The 20,966-nt window shown below is 41.6% G+C and overlaps 1 protein-coding gene across 3 annotated transcripts in view; it reads right to left on the bottom strand.

The window, feature by feature from the left end:
• The window catches only part of GLI3 (GLI family zinc finger 3), a 209,491-nt gene that overhangs the window by 97,976 nt on the left and 90,549 nt on the right, over positions 1–20,966 (bottom strand). The window lies entirely within an intron of this gene.

Raw genomic sequence — 20,966 nt, 5'->3', positions numbered from 1 at the left:
GGATGTAAAGAAAGTCTTTAATAAATAATTATGTGCCCATATGTGAAGTGTCAGATCAAAAGGACCATCAAGGCTTTCATAAGCATTCCTGATTTATTTTTTATTAAGACAAGAAAAAAAATCATCCCGGGACAAAAAGCCTAAGCAGAGAATACAATACAATAAAAAAAGTATATCCTCAGAGATGTACACACAACAACAGATGTTCATACAACAGAAAGCCAAACTGAAATGACATGTTGAGAAATATAAGTAAAACTGGAGTAAATCAGACAACAATGTTAAAAGGGAAATGCAACTGGGAAAGGCCATATTGGAGATGTTTAACTGCACCATACCAGTGGCCAAACTTGTAGGAATGTGCACAAGGACATTTCATGCACAGCTCTTAAAAGGAAGGATGCTTTCTTTGTCCCTATGGCTCGAGACCCAGGGACTCATGGCTGCAGTAAGCTCCCCTGCTCTGTCTCCTCCAAAGCTTTCACAGGATGGGGGATTTTGCAGCTGTCAGGACTCCTGTTCCCCACTGTTTCCAGAGAGCCTCAGAGATGAGGCTTACAAAAGGGGGAATGTGCCTCTCATGCCCCCATGGGCTCTGCCCTGAAGGGCCAAGCACATGCCCACCCCACCCAGTGCTTCTGGAGCTGGATTGCTTCCCAGCTTCGGAGGGCACAATGAACACAGACCAGAGCTCTCCTCAGCTGCACACCAGTGCAATCTGTGTGCCTCAAGATGTTGCTCACTGCTGCCTCCCAAATACTCAAAATTCAAGTGAGATGTTAAGCATCTCTAGCAGCATGAAACAAACTGATCCTGCACAATTATTACCCAATTACCACTTTGGATGAAGTCATGTGTTTATCCAACACCAAAAGCTGAGAAGTACAGACATTAGGTCATGTCATGGATTTACTAAAATGCTTCTAGAAAGAAAGAAAACCTTAATTATGCCCTGGCAGTAAAACCGAGCCTATTTCAGTTTTGCCCACTGACTCTTGAAGGTATGTTTTCTTTATATGTCCTGCCCTTCCTATTCAGGAAAATGTAAACCTCCCCTTAGATTATATTACTTGTGAAAGCAGTTCCCTGGTGCCAGCTAGAGATGGTTAAAATAAATAATTTTTCCTTATGGTGTTTGTAAAAAGCTGAGTTGGTTTACTGCTATGTTCTGAAGTTAGAGAACAACTCCAGGAACAAACCTCATTGCCCTGAGAGAGTAAACACAGGGGATGAAGGGTAAATCATGCAATTTCTGAGGAAATATTCCCAGTATTTCAAGAAAATCTGGAAACATCTGACAAAGCCTGTCCCGTTTCATGGCTTGATTTTGTGAAACACCACAGTACATTTCTGCCATTTTCTGACTCAGGGCTTAGGTACCATAAATGAAAAACAATTGTGGCTTATGATGTAAGCGGGGAGCTCAAACTCAGGGTAGCTTTAATTCTGGTTCTGCTGTACCAACTGGACCTTGGCATGCAACCTATTACAAGTTTTATTCCCCATGGTAAGCACACATGGGCTTCAGTGGGAGTAAAAACTGGGTCACAGATGACTAGGAATACATTGTCATTGTCGATGGGGCAGTTGCTTGCTGCCACCTCCTGAAACACATTCCTCAACATACGCCAAGGTGAAAGGGAAAAGAAGCATAAGAAGTATGTTTTAGCACATCTCCCTGCCTGCCCTCTTCCCTGCTTTGCTGGTATTTGACTACAACAGTGTAAGCCTAAGGGAGGAGGTTTAAAAGCAGATGTCTGGTATTTTACTATACAAATCTAGCACCATTTTTTCAGCAAAAAGGAATTCACTTGCAACCTCATAGATGAACAAGCAAATCCTTCTCTGCCCTACGTGTCTCAAGAGAGTGAGTCTGGGAAGCACAGGTAAATCCACAGAGACTTTGTTACCCACACACGTCAGACATGATGTAGTTCACCTGGCCAAAACAAGCAATCCCACTCAGGGTGCCAAGCCTCCCCTGTCCCATCCTCACCCAGCCTGAGCACATACTCATTAAAATCAGTTCCAGTAATTAGTACTGAAACACCATTTGAACCCTACTGAATGTAAAATCTACCTTCCCCTATCTGAGAAATGGAAACTCAGTATTAAACAATCCAAAAAGGGTATTCTCCTTTGTGGGGCCTGTGCAGAGCACCAACAAGTTGTATTTACACATGGGCTATAAATCTCGAAGAACATCTTTCTGAGTCCTCTCACATTAAGCTCTTTTGTATATCTTGGTTGCTTCTTGTTTGTAGTTTCCATCTGGGAAACAGCCGTACTCCATCATGGCAGAGGGACCTGTCTCCATCAGCAGGAGTAGAGCTGCATATCAAACCCAACATAATTATCCGTCTCACAGTTTATTATTTACACATGAGCAATGCAGCTGGTGAACATCATAACTCAAGTGTATGTGTAGTAAGTTACTATATTGTAGCCATCTCCTGTTGCAACCCTTAAGAAAAACCACATGGTGACTTTTCCAAAGTCAGGCTAAAACTGCTGAAGCAGAATGAAGTGCCACTAAACCTGGCTACCTCCTATTTATCATACAATTTCCTGACTGATGGTTCCACAAACCACCTGCTAAGTGCTGTGTACTCTACTGTCAGCAGACTAACATGCTAAATGGGAGACAGAATGTACAGAATGGGAGAATAATGTACAGAACTACAGAACTGGTGGAGTCAATTTTATGGATGAAATTCAAATTCTCCTGTGTTTGGGTCAGCCATCAGCACAAAAGTAGCTTGTACATTCTACATGCTTGGGGGCCCAAAACCCCTCCACTTTGAAAAGCATTGAATATTTATATGGAAAGACTCTTAGATCAAACACAGAGCTGCCAAAGTACCCATCGTCCAGGGCTTCACTTGGAACTTACTTGAAACTGCATAAAAATGTAATCGGTTGACGTGTATTTATATGGAAATACATAATAAGGAGTTTAGAAAGCAGTAACTGAGGCTGTAGCCAGTTTCACATTGCTTTTTCATCTCCCATCCAGTAACTATTTCATTAAAGGCACCATCAGAATATTAAAGGCACTTCTGCCACAATTATTTATGCTGTAGGTGAGTAAAGAATGAGACTACTCAGGCTAGAACTGAATCTGAACCTATCTGACTCCTGGTCATTTGTGTGAGACGCTCTACCTATCTAGAAAGCTCAGTGTTAAAAACAGGATACCTGCTCTGACTATGCTTTTATGTTTCTCATTTAAACTACGAGGAACAAAACTCTTAACCTTAGCAAAAACTGTTACCGTCACCAAAATAAATCAACAAAATCTGACTTCCTCTTCTGTTAGGGAAATTATTTATTATCTTCATAAAAATTCTGGCTAAGATGCAAACTACCACAGTGTATGCCAAGCAGTTTTCCTACAAACAGCCAAATGCAACTGTGAATTCCTGGACCAGTTATATCCTTGCAGAGATTCCCTGACGTAAGTGTACAGTACAAAGGCAGATGCTGCCTGTGTATTTGCAGCCCTCAGCTCCAATTCATTAGAAGTACCTGATTCTGTGCTTAAATTCCATTATTTTCAAGAACTTGTAAGGACATGCTAAGGCACTGGAAATATACTTGAACACGTTCCTCGTGCATTACTGAATTTGCTAGCTGTTGCCTCCTGAATTCTCTGCTGCCTACCACTGCAAGCTTCCTTCAGATGCTCTCCTGTCTCTTGCACAGCTAGCAGGGTCTCTTTAAAACAAAATGGGAGACACAACTGCCTGAAGTGCTACAGACTCATCAGTTTATCACTGTGAGATTTTCTGGAAAATACATTAATTTATGCTGACTTTTTGTTGTGTAAAACGTGCCTTTTTATTTCTGCTTCAAGAACCATTCTTGCTTCCTTAAAGCAGTGAATAGGATCATCTCTCTCAAATTACAATCATTCCCATACTGTAAAAAAGAAGACACTTGTTCTCTGAAAGAGAACTTGTTCGCTGAAAATTGACAACCTAAGTCTCTGCTGCAGCATTAAGGTAAAGAAACTGGGAAAAAGGACAGGTGTATATGGTCCTTGCTGCTGAACAGCAAACCTGAACTGAAATCTGATGAGATGTAGCTGGGAGCAGCAATTCACAGTGAGACCTGGCAGGAAGGAGGACAATGCCAGCTGGTTCAAAGGTGCTGTGCAACAACTTGAGACAATGGTAGAGGGGTTAGGCTGCTACAAAGCTCACTAAAGTTCATCATCTTTTCTGTACACTCTGTAGTCTCTCAAATAAGCCTTACTTACTTAGGGGATCACTACATTTGGAAGGTTCAGCTGTGGTGATAACGTTAGTAAAACACTGTGCCCTCAGCTAGCTGACTTGTGATTCCTGCCAAACCCTTGAGGGAGACGGCTGCTGAAATGACAAGCTGCATTTTTCAGCACATCAAGAAAACATGTGCTACTGTGCAAAACTCCTGCATTGGCTTGAATGTGCCCAGTATGGCCCTGATATATCTGCACCTGTGTTGTGAGGTCAGGGCCAAGAAAATATAGGACTCAACCTCAACACAGGAAGTCTTAGTTATGTTTCAGCACACTTGTCCTTAGGACGATCAGCTCCCCAAATTACATGTCAGAGCTGAGCCAGGTGCAAAATTCTATCTTAGATATAACCTCATGTGAGGTGAAATCTCCTTCCCACTTAAATCCATCACAATCTTGATGCCGAACTTGGCAGTACCAAGCTTTCATACCAGATGTAACAGATACAGTATCAGGCAAAATATAGCCTCCCTGTTAATGTCTTTTCAATAAGCAGAACAGTTTTGAAGAGTTTGCCAGAAAATTTCTACGCTTCCTTTGGTTTACAAGCTGATCACCAGATGAGAATTTTCTAATATTCAGCTTTGCAGAATCCCTAAGGGCACCACTGTTTCTTCACGTACTTTTGCTTCAACTGATCTGAACTTAATGGCATTGCCAGGTTTTATGGCAAGAATTAGGTTCATAGTTGCCAAGCAAAGATCTTATTTTGGATTTCTGTTTAATTACAGTTTGCATTAGAGCTCAGTAAGAGCACATGTTGTCTCTGGGGGTTTTTTTAGTTCTCTTTCAAAAAGGGGTGATTTATGTTTTCTATGTATGCTTATACAGAGGCTTTAATCAGGAAGAAAAAATGACTGAGCCACAGCCACACGTTAATGCACGCACTTAACTTTGTGCACTTTGAAGAGTCTCCCTATGGTGACTGGGGTTGCTGCTTAAGTGTGGCTGTTTCCCATCTGAAGCACTGCTTATTTTCAGGCTGATCCACTGCTGTGCTACAGCCAGTTATCTCAGGAGGCTTTTCCGTGTGTCTGAGTGCGCGTGCACGCACACGCTTCCAATGTGACTTCCAGTCCTGTTGATATGGACATGACTAACTCACTATCTGACTTCACAGAGAAAGGGATTTTAAATAGGAAAAAGAAGTAGTCATGGCAAAACTGGGGAAAAACAGACAAATAAGTGCATAAAGCCAAGAAATGGACAGAAGGAGATTGAGGAAAAATAACTTTCAATGGGCAAGTCCTATCCATTTCAGTAACACAAAATGTTAATTGTGATATCATACAGTAGATTTAACACATTGAGAGAAAAGACAATTTTCCATCAGATCACATCCCTTTCATGTGTCTGTGTGTATTAATGATGATCAGACTTCCCCTCCCTACCTTCTGTTTGTGCTCATAGATCTTAAAAATAAACCACGGGGGTTCCAGGCCAAACCTCACAAACTGAGCACTGAGCTCCAGCTCTGTGCCTCTTGTTATGGCTGAAAAATAAGTTCTACCTTTGCAAAAACAAAAATTAAGACTTTAGAACATCTTAGATTCCTGTCATCCATTTTAACACTTTTCACAGTTTGTAAACTTAAACACCTTGTGGGAACATGGTTTATTGTTTTTAGTAATTCTGCAACAACCAGTATGCCAAACACTTGAAGGAAGAGCAGTTATCGTTATGCTGGAATAAAAGTGGTTGGAAATTATTTCACCAGCTGGCACTGAGAGGTGTTTTAATATGCCAAATTTGTTGCAGGTATTGGCTAAATAACTGCTGGATTGATTTCAGTTTAAACACTTTATTATTCCTCCCAGTCACTGCAACTCTGTCTGAGCAGCAGGACTGCCTTCAGGAATATTAACTAAACTTCCTCAACTCCATTCAACTGACTCCAGTGCTCCCTGTCATTTGCCCATCTGGAAAAAAAAAAAAAAAACCCAACCCAAAAAAATGTAGTAAGAGACAGACTTGTAGGGTAATAAATATATTGCATGTACCTTGGACAGAAAAGTCTCCAATTCTTTAAGAACATAATTTGTGATTCATCATAGCCCAGTGATTTACAAATGACTGTTTCCACTGGGGTGGATGCACTGGTAAGCAAAGAAAGGACTCCCTGTGCTGCCCTGATCGTGCTGTCATGAACTTGCCTGGGGAGTGGGGTGGGCACAGCACTGCTGCCCCACAACCCTCCTGGGACATACATTTTCTGAGCAGGAAAGCCAAAGCACCCCATCAGCTCAATTTGCCCAAGAACAAACAGTGGATTGGTAGAAATGCATCAGGAATATCCTCCCTTCTAGGCAAAAAACACTGGCTGCTTCATCCTATAAGCAACCTTAGAAAACCTTCATGAACAGGAGTACAAGTGCATATAGACAGCATCTGTACACTGGCCCATGCTTTCAGGAAAAGAGGATAATGATGAGACATCTTAGCCTCATCATCCTGTTACTTGGAGGTATAATTGTTTCATCTAATGCAGCTGGTTCCTGGTACAGCACAGCTCATCCTTTTCACAACCTCTGGATCACATGCAGCAATTCTTAACAAACTTAATAATGTGGTCTCTGTAAGAAAGTGAAAAAATGTCCTCTGCTAGAAAGCTGACAAAAGAAATCCCTCCCTCCCCTACCTCCAAAGGACTCTGGAGCTAAAAAATAATTCAGCTTCTGCCTTGCAATGCACTTGCTGTTTTGTTGTTCCTCCCCCAACTTCTCATGCTAACATGCGTCAGTGCAGCCTCTACCACTTATAAATCCAGCCCTGAGAATTATAAGAACCAAAATAAGCATCCATGTTTAACTCTCAAGAACCCCATACAACTGGTTTTACCCAGATGCTCTGGAATGCTTCCCACCATTGATTACACATGTGTATGACGAATCAAATCCTCAACATTTCCTCTCGGCGTGCAGCAAGTAACTGGATGCATAACCACAATATATACACAAATATTTTGCACCTATCTACCATGTTCATACCCATTTCTGTAACACACAGCAAATTCCAGTGGTTGAAGGTGAGCTACAAAGTGGAAACTGAGGAAATGAAAAGATTACAAAAAAAATAAATCTTGATCCACACTGAAGAGAACTAAAGAAGAAATCTCACAGTGAGGCTCTCAGCTCTAAAGAACTTCTAAGCAGAGGTTTAACACGGGCTTCCTGAACAGTGGGAATGAGGTGCATCAGGGAACATTCCCTATGGCTCAATACAGCTCAAGGAATGCATATGAATGCCCTGCTATCAGCTGCACATATTTACTCAGTAATGACAAATATCCGTAAGATGCAAAGGTAAATGTGGCTAAGGAGAGGCAACAGAAAGCTAGAAATTGGGGGGAAAAATCTAGAAATATCCATGTATTACTGCTGATTTGATGTGGGAACAAATAAAGACAAGTTGGGTAATTCAACAAGGTTTGGTGACATTCTTAGAAGTTCATAAAGCAGCAGCGTGAGTCAGTCTGCAAACATGGTTTGTTTAAACAACACTTTCGAGACTTGTGCGCTCTTCTGTGCACCAGAATCAAGTTTAAAAGCTATTTGAAAGGCCAAACCTCAAACAGTTGGGTATTAGTATAGCACAGTGAAAATCACTGTAGCTAAACAGATTTCCAGCAGCTGAAGGTCTGGATCACAGGGTGAAAGACTTGGAAATAGGTTATACTTAGCAGCTTTGATGAGTATTTTATGGCATGATAGGAATTAGAGAGGAAAATGTGTAATTAGATCAATTATGTCTATTTTTAGATATTAAAACAGTTCAGATTCTATGGGATGCACAATCAGATGAACACTCAGAGATTTCTTTTTCCCTGCTGTTCAACCTGATTTTTTAAAATTTCATCCAAATATTCATAATTATTTAGCTTCTCTCTGTATAATCCTTAGCAATTACTCTCCTTCTGTGGTGTTTACACTCTTTAAGCTCTTGTAGATGAGCAGATAGTTATTGCATGTGCTGTCAGACCACTTGGTAATATGCATTTATTGCATCCTTTCAGCTCTATGTCTATATCCTAAATTAATCAAGATCACTTGTTTTTGCTCTCTGGGTTTCATCACAGGGCAGTGACCTACCATAGCATTTCTAGGGGACTGATGGTGAAATGGGCACTGTTCAAATCAAATAAAGACAACACATATCAGCTCTTGGTTATTACTTCCTGACATTTCTAAATATTTGACTTTAGGGTGTTTTCTTCCTCCATGTTCTATCATCCTCTCTCATCTTCTCAGAAAGCTTCTCCCCTATATTTCATTTTTATGCTGGTTACTTTTTGTTTCACACTATTATTGAAGATGGAAATACAGTGAGTTCCTTTAATTCGCCCTATTGACATTTATCCTAAGTGCTCATTCAGCCTATTTTTGAGAATGACATATTGTCGATATTCCAATCAATCTTAGTTACTTTTTACAAGCCAAGTTTGAGGAAAACATTGTTAACAAAAAGGGCCATAGTTAAATTGTGTCACTTCCTTGAGCCTCAACCTGGTCACTGTTAATATGGAGATATCCTGCCTGAGACACTCTTAAGTGAAAAGTCCCAACAAGAGCTAGAATGACAGTATTTTACCCACTACCCATTATTTCTTTAACTCCTTAAAAAGAGTGGCTCGATTGCCTATAACTGCTTGTTCTTTACTAATCTCTCTTGGCTTTTGATCATGATCTTTTATTAAGGTAATTTTTCTTTACAGACAACTTCTTTATTTCCTACTACTCACACATAGGATGAGAGCATCGGCTTTAGATATAACTACGCTTTTTTATATTTTTAGGATTTTTTTTAGTATTCCCCAATTTCTCTTCCCCACCAAAGGGCTCTCTGCGGGAGAATATGGAAATTCCTCATAAAGCCTTATCAACATTTTCACCTTCACCCTCTCTCTTGTTCTCTGCAGATATAATGGCAGGATCTGGCCTACACTTTTCTTACTTTGGGAACTAAGTGCTGCTTACCCAAAGAGGCCAACCCTTTACATCAACCACTTAAAGTGAGCACCACTGCTGAAAAATCCGATGAAGGGCATGTTATGTCCGAACATGCTTATTTCAAAATACAAATCAAAAAATAAAGTAGACAACCTCAGCCTAATTAACACTCGTGGTCCTTATGCCCTGTGAGGACAGCCCCAAGTTAGCAGAGTAATGTGTCCACACCAGAGGTGCAGAGCAGGGGCACATGTCTGCAGAGGGCACCTGAATGCAGAAGCAGCTGTGGCATCTCCTGAGATCTTCCTCTCGCACTGTGTCCTACTCACACCAGCCTCATAGCTAGGACTCAAGTGTCACAGACTGTGTGGGGTAGGTCCAGCCTCACCAATGAGGGAAAACTTTCCTGCTAATGAGAGAAAAAAAATTGAAGAACAGAGACCTGAACAGGCAGAAGCATACAAATGTGGTAGTGGGCAAAGCGGCCCATAGCATTAGTAAAGATTTTCCTGCATAGCAACAGCACAAAAGCAAACTCTTCAGGGCAGTTTCCATCTTTACATCACCTGTCTACAGTGCTTAGCACAACAGAGCCTCAGTCTCTGACTGAGCCTTCTGCCACTACCATAGATGAGTACAACAGTGTAGCTTTCTTCAGCCTCTAATGCAGGCAGACCAGGGAAAAAGTTACATCAGCTGCCTGTGCACAGCCGTGTTCTTCAGCTTGGTGATTAAGGGACAAGATGGGAGAAAATGTAGCATTAGGTGGAGCACAAACCCAGAAATATGAGAGAAGTGTGAAAGGACTGTTTTTCTGCACATTTAAGTGGGTAGGGAGACACAAAAAAGGAGGCTGTTTTTCATTCCTCTCTACATCCTAGAGAAGAAGCCAGGGGTGCTATAAGGAGACAAAAGGAGCCAGAAGAGGGGAAAAGTGGCCAAATGAGGATGAGGTGCACAGACCACCATTCCCTGCCACACAGCCAAGTGACAAAGGAGGCTATGGACACAGGAAATTTAAATGGCCTCCAGGGGACAGTCACAGAAAAAAAGTGTAATAAGAGTCCAAAAGAGTTGAAACCACAAATAAATTCCTCGACTGCAAATTTTGTGTAATTGGCAGAGGAGCAACAGGAAAGGAGAGTCACCTGCCTGTTCTTACATTAACCCCTGGGCATTTGCTTTTGGTTAATGCTTGTAAAGGATACCAGGCGGGCCAGTATGGCCCCTCATACTCCGTGCACTCCTGGCATGTTCCCCAAGGCCAAGATGGCTGCAAACCCTTTTCCCTGACACTTAGCCAGCACTTCACGCAGGGCAGTGCCAGAGCTGCAAGATTTCAGCTCTGTGGCATAAATATGAAGACATCCTCAGCCTGTAAAAGCCCATCTTTCAGCTGTATGTTTGCATATTACACTGCATAAAAGCGGTGATAATAAAAAGTAACTTAAGATGCCTGTCCCCTGTCCACCACGAGGCAATCCTCCCTTCCATGTGCAGAGTTCAGATGCAAGCAGGCTCTAGGAAAACTAGGGACTTCATTACCCTTCAGCAGAAGAGGAGGAGACAGTTTTCCTCAGTCCCATCCCCTTGGCAATCTTGGAGCTTTTCCAATGCATTAAGCATCAGCTTCCCACCAGTGAAGTGTTTGATGCTCTGCTAAATGCAGTGGTACTAAGAGAGGTATAGTAACCCTCCATATGGAAAAGCCATTTGACACAAAGGTTGGAGGTCAAAAGTTTAAATGTTCATGACAGAGACCACAACAGTCGTTTTCTGGTCAATAACATCAAAGGATTTGCCAGCTCTTAATGCTACTATTGTCGCTTGTTTGGATCCTATTGAAATTCTAGCATATTTATTGCACTCCGGGAGTATAAGGACTTTTTGTTTGTTTTAATCTCTATGCTGAGCCCAAGGAGTCTGAAGTGCTGTGACTCCCCTTGCTTCCAATGAGAATAAGTGGAGAAACAATGCCAGAGGACGTGGCATTGTAGTCCCAACCAACTTGGTGCTTTCTTCCCCGCCAAAAAATATAAATGATGGATGGAAACATATGGTCTCTATTGGACAGGACTGGAAATCTCTGCTCCTGAACCCCCACATGACCGGTTTTAATTGTTTTGTGTTATGGCAGGGGGTGAAAAGCATTCCCCATCATCAAGGTCTCTGTTTTGCCAGTCATTGTTGAGAAAAGTTGTGCTGCAGCCGACTAACACTCTCATTAGACACAAACGTGGCGGAGCCAGGAACAGCAGTGAGGTTCTCTGAGACGAATTGTAATGCCTTAACCACAAAGAGTATCATTTCACTCAGCCCTCCTTTGCTCTCTGAACTTCTGCTTGCAGTTAGGCAGAAACTTACTACCAGAGCTCTGCAGAGCATGTTCCAGGCATTGTATTGCCATCAATACCTGATGCTTTGCCAGGAGCAGGATCCGAGTTCATTTGTTTCTACCTTCCTCAGATTCCTGTTCTCCTCTCCACAATGAGGATTAGCAGTTTAAGTTATGTTGCTGACCTCCATCTGGCTAGGCAGAAACAGATGTCTGCACACTCGGGCACGATCTTATTTCAAAGTGGGGACTCTGGGTTACTAATGACGTTATAGAGGCAATAGCATATGTTGGATCTCAACAGTCCATTGTCTAATTGGGATGGTTTTAATCAAATATGAATGTACCCAAGTTTTCACAGCTAATGAATAAATCCCCCTTTTAAATAACGACAGCAACTTTGAGTTCTCCATCGAGGCAGCATCCTGAGGAATGCCTACATGAGCAGCAGTCATCACTGAAGGCCTGTAAGAGGCTGCAGCAACATCTGCCGCAGCTCAGTTCGTTATTTTAACAGCTCCTAACTGCCCTTCCCAGAGGTAAGCTGCAGCCAAATTGTTTTCCTTCACTCCACAAACCAGATATGCATGGCTTATGTGAACAGCCCAAAAGTTTACTTTAGTTTCTGTTTAAATACCTTCTACCACATATTTCAAACAAACAGTTCACTTCATTAAAAAGGCAAACAGTGTAGAGCGCAGAATACGAGTACTTGAGGAGAACCACACCAGGCAGAGAAATCCTCTGCCCCTGTGTAAACACTGCCTGCTCTGCAGCTCCCAGCAGCATCCGCCTGCAATACCACTTCAGAAGCCTTTTCACAAATACTTCACACGACTGTTTGTAAGTAAATGATAACCCTGAAGAGATTATCTGCAGGGCTGAGAGCCCTGATGACTATCACTACTGCTACACAGACAAAGAAAGAAAAGCCAAACACTTGCTGCCAGCCTTGTGTGAGTTATGAAACTATAATAAACTCGGTGGCAAACCAGTAACGTCAGCTAAACCTGTTAAACTGGAAAAGCAGTGCCTGCTTTGGTGTATTTGTCTCCACGAAGGGCAGCAAGTTTACCCTTAGCAGTGAAAAGGTTATTGCATCTCCATAGTTTTTTAACTGATTGGTTAAACTGGCACACATCAGAAAGCTGTACAAAAGAGTAAGAAAGCTGCATAGCCAACAAATCATCAAATAAAGCACTAAGCTAACTCCTTCTGGACAAAATACACATGGCAATTCAAATGCCTCAGGAGCACACAACTTACTCTTAATATCCCAGAAACAAGTACAGAAGGGGAAAGCAATAAAAAAAAACTGGACAGAAAATGGAGAGGCAATGGAAAGCAGCCTGTGTTAGGCGTCTCTTGTCACCTGCCCTCACCTCCACACACTCACACGGCTCCTAGGGACATTCACCTCTAAGCTGGGAGTACACTTTCAAGAGAGAAATGCAGCTCAGAACTGCTTTTTGCCAGCTGAAGAATTTCAATCAAAATACCACCATTTGCATGTTTGAAGGAAAGGACACGGCAGCTCATTACAAGTAAGGGCACTTTCACCATGTCCATGACTACCGTCATCTCAGAGTGATTACAGCAAGCTCTGGAGATGGCATCTCTGCCTCAGTCATAAAGCACAAACCCATTGTATGCCCAGAACTTTAGAATAACCTTAAAAAATAAATTATCAGCTATCCATATGCTCTCAAATCCATTCTCAGGCAAAGAGAAACAACTAAAAATCTAAATATCCTTCAGAAAGTTCATAGACAGGGACAGACTGCACCTAACTGTAGGCTGAGGGTTCATAAGCTGTGAGTGCTGAAGTTATTCCACCTATCATATAAAGAGGAGAGGAACAGATACATTTTTTATTAGGGGGAAGAAAGTCTTATCAAGTCCTAATGAAGAAGGTTAGGACATCTCAGCAACCGTAACTTTAACCTTGCAGTGACTCAAAACATAATTTTACCCTGAAATGAAAATAACTGAAAAGTAAGTCCCACTAAGTCAGACTGTTTTATCATTAATTCCAGCAGAGTCAGCATAGCTAGCTCTTGTGATTTTATCTTGTCTTATTTTTCTTTTCAGTGTTTTTTAAAAGCTCCAGTATTTCCAGTCCTGTCACTAAGTAAGAATTTCAGCTTTCATTTAAGGAAGATATAAAACCCCCCAAAAAACAAAAACAAAACCCACATGTATGTTTCCAATTATTATGGTTGCAGAGAAAAGCTTGGAAAATCAGAACTCCCCCCAAGTGTCACAATCTGTGAGCAAATTAAAAGATCCAAGAAAAACATACGTGAGCAGGTATGTAGGTACAGGCCTGCTCTTGCAGTTGGTATGTACGTGTTTTGCACGACCACATACACAAAGTTATTATTTTGAACACCTAGTTATTTGAGATGGCAGGACAGTACAAACGGTATCTATTGGCATTAAAATCTGTGGGTTTAAACTGTGATTGTCTTTAAAGTTGCTTGCAGAGGTTTTGGTCCTTATTAGAATTCCTAATCACATGTCAATGATTTTTTATTTGACTACAGAGATGCTTTCCTTACACAGAGTAACTTTTGTCCTATCTATTAAGAGTTGAGAATTTTTCTACATTCTCCTTATATACACAGATTATAGTCTTAAAGGACTGCTTTCCAAAAGACATGAGTAGAAAGATCCTTTCTGGGAATTTTAGTGAAAAGGCTGAATTTAGGTTTAAAGTGGAAATAAACCCCCCTAAGTTTCTGCAACTAGAGAAAATAGCAGTCATAGCCAGCTCTTCGAGGGGCTAAGATAATACGAGCAATAAATTTACTACTATTATTACAACTGATAACACAAACTGAGCTAATGGAACTAAAATATCTTCTAAACCAGTTCTTGGAGAGCTGATAATACTCACCTTTAGGTGCCAGGAGTTGGGAATTTCCCAGCGTACCAAGCTGGTTGACTAACTGACACTAAAAATAGGACTCCAAACCCTGCTGCTCTTGTGGTTTATGTACAAACAATATGATTTTTTGTCAAGCAACTCTGATCCATTCAGAAGGGTGAAAAAAAAATCCATTTCTTTCAAGAAGTTTATGGCCTGAGGCTTTTCTAATACAAAAAGGGGAGAAACAATTTATTTTTATTATGCCATTCCCCAATTTTCAACTTAAAACAGACCACTTCTGCAGGTTTTTTACAACATTCCAGCAAGTCCTCTGTTGCAGTTTTTTGTTCTCAAGCATGTACAGCTCCTAGTTGAAAAAATTTATGCCTACCCAAACAGCTGGGGGCTGGTGGTTCAAGGTGCCAGAGTTAATCTAAGCACCACCTCAGGCACCAGCCAACAGACCACATATTTCCTTCCAAATCCATTACAACCTCTTGCCACAAATGTCCAAGCTGCATGGAGGAGTCAGTGCAGAGAAATAGAAATCACACATCCTCTGACACACAAACACAGAGAAGAATCCCAGGAACACGGGAAAAGCATCATCCCATCTTTCTCAGTAAATGAGCTAAAGAGAACAACTCACATAAACATCTTATTTATGCACTTTCAAGAGTGAAATACATAACAAGCATTCACTGAAGAAATCCAGGTCTCTATTTTAGCTCCAGGAGAGATCACCATGGCTTGTCTTTTCCAAGTGTTTAACTTGGGGTGACATCTCTTTGGAAAAAATGACCTCTCACTTGGATGACCAAGCCCAGGGTCATCCTCGAGAGACTCTCAATCACGCTTGAGTTCAGCAGCCTTCTTGATAGAGGAATGTGAACAAGCAGGATCAACAATAGCCTGTGCTCATAGATTCATCTTGGTGACATATTCTCATTAGTCAAAATGAGATGGCAACCCTTCACTGATGTTTACAATAATGGTGTCACAAGCTGCCTTTCACTGCAGATGAAGAGCACATAGGAGGGTTTGTTCCTCTCTCATGCGCAAACACAATCAGGGCTATAAAGCAGCAACAAGTACATTTGTCATTTTCTTCAGTTTACCAAAATGTATCTCCAAAACTTGTTGAACTCTCCCAAATGGTTAAAGTAGGTAGGACGTAGAAAGCTATTTTTTCACAGACCTGCAAATTCATTAGTACATCATGGGTAGAACTTTGCAGAAACCAACAGAGAAAATCACCAATCAACTTTAACTGGGACGTAGTGAATGATCCTACAATGAGGTATGGTAGAAGCTGAGACTAACAGAAGGTGTTTCAAAAGAGCTAGTATCTACCACCTTCTCTTTCACACACAAGGCTGGCCTGTTCTGGCAGGAATCTATGGAGCTACTTCCTAGAGCACCCAGGCAGACTATTTCAGGTAGACGTGGCATGTAAATCTTCAGGACAAGATGTACATGCCTTTCTTCCCCTCTCACCTGAAAGATTTTGGAAAGGTCAAAGTGAGGCAGCAACAACCAGGACTAAACAGAGAAGATAGCTGACATCTGAGCACCAGGCAGGCCCTCCCTCATGGGCAACTCAAGGAGGGCTACCTCATCAGACCAAGCACATACAAGGACTTTGTGGCGAGGTGGGAAAGCTGTTTTCAAGATGAAAAGCTCCCTTTGGCTGTCTTTGCTTCTGGCATTTGTTCCTATTTGTATCTGATTACAGGTTTGGCATAGAATTTGCTTTCTGGAAAAAAAAAAAAATCAAGGCAGAGTTTCCTTTTCAGACAAGGGCTTAGAGAGAAAACAAGAGCCTCACACTCCCTCCTCTCCTGAGCTGCACAGAATGGGGTGGGGGTCAGGGGGTGCAGTAAACCCTCTGTAAGTAACCCCCAGTTAAGTTCATTCTTAACTGAAGCACTTGGATCATGGACAGATGGCTTTTCTCCTGTGCACGTGAGCTCAGCAGAGAGAAATCCCTGGTTCGAAGCTGTGTGCCTTGAGCAGAGGGAAACTCCTCCTCTGGCACTGAGCTTGTGTGCGAGGAAGACTGTGAAGACCAGGCAGAAAGGAGAACTAAGTTAAGGGGATGTGCATAGCACCTGATTTGCACCAATGGCCAACTGTATGCTCAATAAGACTGACGTCAGTCTGACTGAGAACCCAGTTTACTTGCCTCACTTACCCAAACCCAGAAAACCACAAAGTAGACTTAGAATGTAATGACTTTTTCAGAGCCTGATAGAGGCCTGGCAGAAGAAGAACTTAACCAACCCAAAGCGGCCTTGTCAAGTGCTGCATTGTGTATTCAGTTCTTTAAGGAAAGTGTGTCTTCCAGGACCAGGGACATTTGGTACATGTATAAAGCAGCCCACTGAGGCTTTGGCTGTGTGCAAGAGATGTGACCAGCATGTGCAGACATCAGAGAATAGCAGAGCTGCCCTGAGGACTGGGAGCTGGGTCTCCCATGCACAAACCACACAATGATCTCTCAGCCCAGATATGGCAAGTACAGCTAGGCTGTCTCAAGGACTACCCCCTGCAGCCACAGAAAGAGGCCACAGCTTCCCTCCTCTGTCCCTTCTCTGTCCTCTCCCATTCCCTCCCCAGCAGCCCCCTGCCATTGCCAGTACAGCAGGGACAGTGGAGTGGGACAAGAAGCCTGGAGCCGCTGACCCCCATGTTTGCACTGTGTCTGCCCAGTCTGGTTCAGAAGGTCCCACAAGAGCAGAGCTGTGGTAATATAAACCCTGGCATTGCAGCTATAGGCAGTGAGCCCAGGGTTGGGATAGCCTGCATGGTGCCCACCACACTCAGCATCAGTACCTGAGCTGGTGGGATGCTGGTAGACCAGCACCAGCCACAACTCCAACTGCAATGGATGTACAGGCTCCATGCTAAACCCCTGTGGGAACAAGCCCAGCTGTGGCTAGCAGGATTCTAAAGTAATGCTCCAATTACGCTCCTAGGCCAGCAGTAAGAGCCAGCACCTCGAGTGGGGCTCAGCTGTGCTAGGTGCTCTTTGACATATATGGACACATTCACTCTTCTGTAGAAGCTCATACCTTACCAGCTCCTTAGCAGACTGAAGGCTAAAACAGGCCAGGGAGTTTCCTGCCCATCAAATAAAAGAGGTGTCTACTGGAAGAGCTTTTCCAGCCAATGTTCTCTACTTAATATCCTAGTGCCTCTTCATATGGTGTTAACCCCATCATGAAAATGAGGGGGGAAAAAAAGGGGGGCAGGAGGGATAAAAGTCAGACTTTGGACATGATCCAAAACTCACATTCCCAAAGCTGCTGAGAATCACCATGGGGACAATTCAGTACACACTGTTTCTCATTTGACAGCTTCAGACTCAAACCCTCAGGCGCTGGAATGTGGGACTGTGTGTTTAAATCCTGCCACACCACTCCAGCCACAGCATCTGGAGTGGCTGCAACAGCCGCTGCCGCCATAACAGGTATTGCTTTTGCTGCCAAACCAGCTGGGGAAGAGGTATTGGCAAAGACCTGGCATATGGATGCATGCAAGGGCTTTTAAACTCCTTTTCTCTACCTCACTTGCTGGCAGCAGCCTATGCCAGTACAGACACTTTGAAACAGAAAAGAACAGGGAGAAAGCTGAAGGAGAATCAGGAAATAAAGTAAAAACTAAAAAGAAAAAAAGATCCTCAACAAACCAGAGTCTGGCATAAACACACATTTTAGGATCTGTGTGGATAATGAGTAATACTAGGGGACCTCTATGAGAAGACCTCATAGAGCTCATTTCTTTCTGAAATAGGTACAAATCTAGCAGGCAGCAACTGAAAAGAGGAGTAAGAAAGGAGAAGGGAAAAAGAGACCAGAGGTTGGCTCAGTGATGAAGAGAGAGAGGGAAGCTGGCCTCCTGCCAGGATTTTTGTGAATGGGTGGGTGTGTAGTATCCATTTCCTCTCAGTTCCAGGGGGGAAAAAACAACAAGAGGGTAGGGAAATGCCTCAAATGATATGTTGTTTGGTCATGCTTCAAAAATGTGCAACTACTGTCACATAATTTGATATTTTCCTAGCATTCTGGGTATTTTCTAGCAGCCTGATTTCTTTCTTAACAAAAGGTATTTTTCATTGTGTGCTGAATGTATTTGACTTTTACACACTAAGCGTCAATTCATAAAAAATGCAAGACATTTAAGTGAAAAATTCTGAATTTATGAGTATAAAAGACTTTAATGTCCCTTAACTGGCTTAAATTCTCATGCTGATTTCTACTGAGCTAACATTTTCTTCTTTCAGCATAAAGCAAGCAGTGTTGCAAAGAGTCTGAGACAATTTCACAGGTGTTGTAAAAATTAAAATTTCTCAAAATTGCATTTAAAGCATAACTATTGTAATGCAATGCTGGAAAAACAAAAAAGGAAAGACCATGTGATGATAAAAACAATAACTAAACACACAAATAAAATGAAATTAAAGGTCTAGTATGGTAAGGTTTGGGGTGTTGCTGCTTTTTCCCTAGGTGTATGAACAAATCTTGTCCTTATCTTTCATTGTTTGGATATAGTTTTCTATTACAAATGTATGATCATTATAAAGCACATGAATTGTGTGGTAGAGATAATCTAAGCTAAATTAATCATATAGCATTGAACAGATTACAGCAGTTTGAAAGTTAGCTGCAAAACAAAGCAAGAAAAACTATTCAGAATACATCACAAAACCCACAGGAGGGACTAAATCCAAGAGGAAGGAGTATACAATAATTAAAGCCAAGACTAAAAGAGTAGAGCCTGAAATCAGTTTCCTCAGAAGAGATTAAAATATATGACTCAGATTTCCTAGAGCTATAGTTCCCTAAAGTCAACATGCTGAAAAGGAGGGGGGAAAGGCCAGTTTGACTTCAAGAGGGATAAATTTTCACCTCCCATTTTCAGTTATACTTATTACTTAGATTCAAATCAAACCCAAACTTCACCATTATGGACAGTAAATTTTTCAAACATTCTAATGCAGGTTTTCAGAAAGCATAGCATTTTCAGTGCTTGCACTGTAAAGCTCCCAGTAAGAGATTAGAATAAGAGAATGGCATTTAATTAAGGGGTAATACCAAAAATGAAATATAATTTAGCCCTGCCCCCTGAAATGAAGGCATTTTTGGTTTCCCCTAAGCAGCAGAGAAGTTGCCCTGTGGGGATCTCAGCAGCCATTTGTATATTTTGTATACCAACAGCTTCATAAAAGAGCTTCTAAATAGCTCTCAGTAGTCATAGGTTAAACAGGGACTTCTGCCCACCAGCCACAACCCCCAGAGTAAGTCAACCTATCTGAGATTGTTTCTGTGCCACGAAGAGCAAGCGACCAAGTGAAAGCAGAAACTCTGTTTGTAACTCCTCCCCAGCTCAGTTCCACTGCAGGATTTAAGTAAGACCTCGAGGCCTGCCCATAAAAAAGAACAGCCTCCAGCCCTGGAAACTAGTGCGTGCTTGAAAAGCATTTTAAAGATGTAAAGTAGAGGCTGTCACTTAATAGAGCACAAGTATTAAATAATGATAACCATTTAACATTCCCACAGAGCCTTTTGAGTCAACAACTTGTCACCTTGGGCTTGGCTGACAGAAGAGCAAAACAGCCACACAGAGCAAACAAAGTTCTGCTTGCATCTCTTCACTCTCTCTCTCAGGGTTTGAATTTCTTACAAACTATTTATTTTTCTTCCAGTATTTTACCCTCAGAAAGGTTGCGTATTTTGGTGCTGTCTTGCCACCTTGCACGAATTCAATTTTATTCAAGTACAAACACAGAAAGCAAAAGAGAAGAAACTCCTTTTGGTAAGATCATTTAAAAAGAAATATATATATACTCAGCCCCTGAAGACTACTGTTGTTTCTGGCACAGTATATTTTGTTTAGATTTTTTTGTTTGTGTTTGTCTGGGGTTTTTATATATATTCACTATCATTATTACACATAGATCTGGTAAGCTGTGTACACTTAAGCAGGGTATAGTATACTTGTTGTCCACCATTCAATCAATAAAAATATTCTTATTTTCAGTTCAGTACAAATTCACTCAAACAGCAGTTCACTCAAAAAACACTCAAATTCAGCTTTCATGCTTAACAGATGTGTCAAGGTATATTCTTTCACCTTTTAGGTGACATCAGTCAGTCTGAGAAGAATCTATGCTTTTAAAGTTAAACGGAAGCTTTACTGAGAAAAACATCTATAATGTAGCTGGGACTACAGATAAACTTATCACTTTAGGCAAGTTCTAGAGACTAGAAAACAGTCACAGGGAGTGTCCAATGGACAGAAACAATGAAGTTTTTAAAAACACCCTGAACACATTTTTAAATGCCCTTTTTACTAACAGGTAAATCGGAAGCAGAGAGCCCCACAAGGAAACTTGGTCATATAAAATGTGAACCACAGAGTGGGAGAACACCTTATATATTTAGTGGGCATCTGAAAGTTTGATGACAAGATTGCCATTAGGACACATTTTCATCCCTAGGATGATTATTTGGTTTCTGGAATGCTGTT

This window comes from Corapipo altera, unplaced genomic scaffold (assembly GCF_003945725.1).
Source record: "Corapipo altera isolate COAL_440 unplaced genomic scaffold, ASM394572v1 59, whole genome shotgun sequence".
Classification (NCBI taxonomy): domain Eukaryota; kingdom Metazoa; phylum Chordata; class Aves; order Passeriformes; family Pipridae; genus Corapipo; species Corapipo altera.
This window is presented reverse-complemented; position numbering and strand designations above follow the sequence as displayed.